This window comes from Palaemon carinicauda, chromosome 3 (genome assembly GCF_036898095.1).
Source record: "Palaemon carinicauda isolate YSFRI2023 chromosome 3, ASM3689809v2, whole genome shotgun sequence".
NCBI lineage: Eukaryota > Metazoa > Arthropoda > Malacostraca > Decapoda > Palaemonidae > Palaemon > Palaemon carinicauda.
In genome coordinates, this window is record NC_090727.1 from 195,933,672 (window position 1) to 195,938,671 (window position 5,000).

Genomic DNA, 5,000 nt, shown 5'->3' on the forward strand with positions numbered 1-5,000 from the left:
TACGTCTGATGTCATAGTTCCCGTCACAACTAGCCTCTCTTTGGGAGCGTCTAAATTTAGCTAAGTTACCCTTTCCATTTCTTATATTTACTTTGGTAAGTGCCTTTATTATTCATATTAGACATTACTGCATATTTTTGCCAATTAGGCTGTGGCTTCAAATACCTATTTCCAAAATGTGATCCATATCCGATGTTTTAGTAGGATTTTATCAACGAAAATCAATTGGACACGGCCCTGAAATGCATAGTAGCTTCCTGCGCAGTAACTTCAATATGTTCTGTCTCACTGTGTATTACAATGTGTATTATCCTAGTACACTAATTTTAATGTATACTAATTTCGATGGGCACCAACTTCCATGTATACTCATTCCAATGTGCAAAGCTTTGATTATGTACTAAATTCACAATGTTGTAACTTCACAGTATACATACTGTAATATACAGTATAATAGGTTCTAGGTATAATCAATTTTAATGTCCACTAACTTTACTGAGTATCAATTTCAATATGTACCAACTTCAATTAGTATTAATTTTTATGTGTATCAACCTCAAAATATAGTAATTTCAATTCATACTAACATCAGTGTACCAATTTAATGTATATTATCTTCAATCTGGATTAAGGTTAAGGTAAACTACGACAAGGAGTGCAAGTTTTAAAGTGTACTAACTTCAGTGTGTTCTATTTTCAACAAATACATTGCCATGTATACAAACTTTAAGGCATACTCATTTTAATATATACTAACTGCAATGTGTACTAGCTTCAATATGTACTAACTTCAATATGTGCCTAATTCAATGTATACTAAATTTGATGATCATTTACTATAGTATGCTCTAAGTTCAATATATAATTGTACTTACCTTTCAAGGTCGAGATGTGACGCTTGTGATTTAACCATAAAGATTCAAGGATGAGTTCCCTGTACAAAAATTATGCAAATTCGGTTGCTTTATACATTAACATGGAAGGTCTATCAGGAGCTTTATTTCTTGAAACTTACGATAATAATTTTCACACCAAACACGAGATGCAGTCTCATCTGTTTTATGTACGGTCGGTGTCTAAATTGATTCGACAAATTTCAGAGGATTTCGTTCGAAATTCACTAACTGGCAACTACAATGCTTATCTCAAAAACTTAATTCTTTTTCCTACATTGAAAGCTCTATCAAACAAAATAAGCTAACATATGATGCACACATATCCTATATATATATATATATATATATATATATATATATATATATATATATATATATATATATATATATATATATATATATATATATATATATCATAGGAAAAATATAATGCAATAGTAATTATTTCAAAGAATAGTAATTAATTCAAACTAGAAAAACAAAACAATTATAAAATTTCCGTTCCATACAGAATAACCACCATCACCTATGTACATTTCAAGCAGCGTGGAAACAAATATTTAATATCATACTGGATTATCAATTATAATAGCAAGGATGCATGAAACCATGCAAGTATCAATAAAATATAAAGTGAAAATCTTCGTAACATTAAGCATAATCAACCATGAATGGGCTTGAATTCAACCAAGAAGTTGCGTGGGTTGGTCATTCTCATATTCACATTTATGAATCAACTGTTCGGACTCTACTTCATCTTTGGCTTTAGTTTCGACAAACGAATCAAACGTAATGAATTACCAGCTATGGTCTACTAATGGGGGTGGTGTTGGTCTAATATCCTCTTTGCCAGTCAGTAATACTAGGTCAGGGGCCATGATATCAGTCCCCCCCCCCCCCCCCCACCCCCACCCCTGCATAAATCGTAGTCGCAGCCTTCGGACGAACATAGTGATCTGTGAGTGAAAAACGTTTTGCCACAAAGTCCGACGTGAAGTGGCCAATTTGTATATCTTATTATAAATATTTTCATCCTTTTTATATGATAAGAAGTATCAGTAATTAACTGTAGAACCACAGAGAAGCCCTCCCATATTTTAATGGTCAAAGTTAGTTCCAAAAATTTTTTGTAAAACAAAAAAAAAAGAAAAAAAATTTCGTAGAAACATCTGCAACAACGTGATATAAATTTTCACCGTTACTAGCAGTAGGAGAGCTCCAAGTGCGTAGGGAAGAGCCAATGTGAGATATAAATCAGCTCTCTACTTTTATAGCATTATACTTTAAGTTATTATGATTTCTTTTTATATAAAAAAAAAGAAATTTAGTATCTAATCACATGAAACATAAATAAGACACGAAGTGGTTTGAAAAAAGAAAATCCAAGTTATAATTATGTGTGTTTAAGTGAATGGTTAGGCCTATTTCAATAATCAAGGAAATATATTTCCTAGCTTATTATTTTATAAATTGAGTTGTTTGAATATCTAGATGTAGCAGGGTGCACTTCCTCAGTACGAGGAGGGTCAGGAATTCCTGTACATATGAACAGACACTTACATTAAAGAAGAGTAGCAGATACAATGTGGTAAAATTATAGTACACAGCACAACATTTATATTAGGGAAAACAGCTTTTCCTGCTGTAAATAGTGTGCTTTCAACAAATCTGACCTTTATTTCAACTGCAAATAAGCCACTCTATTGTTATGGACGCCCCCTTCCCGACAGGCACAAGTGGGAACATGGGACTTTGGGTGTGATAAAATAGGATAAAACGTGATTATATAACACTTTCGAGATTGATAAAAGGCCACAGAACATAACAATCCCACTGGGAGAAACCCACCAGGGCAAGCTCACCGGACCACCATTCTCAGGTCACAAACCTTCCCAGGTTACAGATCTAACTGGACCGTGCTTACAAGGTCACGAACCTTCGCAAATCAAAAATTGAAAGTAAATTACATATAAATCCTTACAATATGAAAAAATTAATCTCAAATAAATCCTTATCAGTATCAAACTTGGGACACTTTAACATTTGAGGGACAAAACAATGAGCTTTTAAAAAATTATGCACTAAACCAGGAGTACCGTGATACTCGCCATGAAACTTGGCTATAGCATCGATATAGCCATAATGACAGCCATTACACTTTGTTAACCCACATCCAACACATAACACAGCTACAAAGGAACTAAGGAGTTGTCCTAGGGAAACGGAGTGTGTCAGAGAACTGCATACGTCACACACAAGCATACAAACATGCCTAAATATGGTAAACTTCGTCATAAGGTAAGGGAAGTAGGGAGGAGGAGCTACTTACAAAAGAAAAAAACAGGAGTAATTCCATTAGTAGAAAGAAAGTGGAGGGATTACTTGTGCGTAGGAAGTATAAAGTCGTTATTGCATAAGAATCTATGCACAAACACAAAAGCAGGAGCAGATACGTCTGATTTGTAAAATGTAAACAAAAGAGTTCAATAAAACTTTCAGGGACAGAAGATCCCATATATTTTGCAGTATAAAGAAAGAATTGTTAGTTTTACCATCATTTATCGATTAGCTAGTAAATTTACCCCACCCAAAACCCCCGGTTCCCACTGGGTGGCCCCCATTACCGTAGGATATATTAAGATATATCGTATTAACTATTCATTTGTGACGGATATAATGATAATTTTCGAAGAAAACATGAGTTTTTCTGTATATATATATATATATATATATATATATATATATATATATATATATATATATATATATATATATATATATATATATATATATAACCTCATTTCCTAATTAGTAAATCTTTTCCTGTTTTGTTCTAAAATAATATCGACATTGCATCATGATGTAAAAGTTATGGTAAACTGTTTACCTAATAGCTAACATAATTCAGGCTAAATATCAACACAGGAAGTGTAGAAGCCAAATGGATACTTTCATGAATTTTGTACCTGCAATTTGTATATTACATTGTGGAAAGACATGCTCATTACCGCCCAATCCCCATAACTCCCACATTATCTAAAATTTGTGAACGTATTTTGTCAAAAAGTCTGAATATGTTTCCCGAGGTAACCATCTGTTCCCTAGTTTGCAATTTGGCTTTCGTAAAGATCTTGGAGCATGTTATGTCCTTACAACGTCCAGTGCTGTAAGGAAACCCCTTGATTGTAGACATGAAGTTTGTTTGATTGGCCTTAATTATAGTGCGGCCTTTGACCGTGTTAATCATGAGGACCTTGTTTTCAAGCTCAAACTGTTAGACGCTGGGCGGATCTTTTCATAGAATCATTATTGAATTTTTCATTGATAGAATACAATGATTTGTTGACGAACACCACAGTGATTATAGGTGTTCCTCTGGTAGTGTTTTTGGGCCATTACTTTTCATACGATATACACATGACATGTGATTTGTTCTAGAAAACAAATTCGTTTTAGATGCAAATGATGCCACCCACTTTGCATCCATACCATCTCCTGAATGCAGATCTGACATTGCTGAATCCCTTAATACAGATCTAGTTAAAATTAATGTATGGTGGAAATTATGAGGCATGAAGTCAAACCCAAACAAAACTCGAAGTATGGTTGAAAGTAGGTCGAGGACAGTGAGTACTCAACATCCAGATCTCAAAATTGATAATGTTTCTTTAAATCTCTATGCTTCTTAAAATTTTAGGTGTGATTCTTGATAGAATTTACTTTTGAGAAACAAATTGAGCCTCTCTCTTCTATTGCACAAGAAGTAGCTTATTGAGAAAGTCTTTTGAAAGTTTTGGTGATCAGTCTATTTTGACGAAGTATTTTAATATTCTTCAATCTACCTTGCTGAGAGTATTGTTTTCAGCTGTTAAAACTCATCTTATTTTTTTGAATAGGAACTTACGGTCTATTAAGTTTCTTTTTCCTGATCTAGATATGAAATTCTGGCACCGTCGTTCAGTTAGTTCGTTGTGCATGTTGCAGAAATTTTGTCATAATTCTGATTACCCTTAACATTCAGATCTTCTCGAACAGTACCATCCTGCTCGTAATCCTAGGCGTACAGTTAATTCTAATAGTCATGCCTTCTCCATCATGATGCTC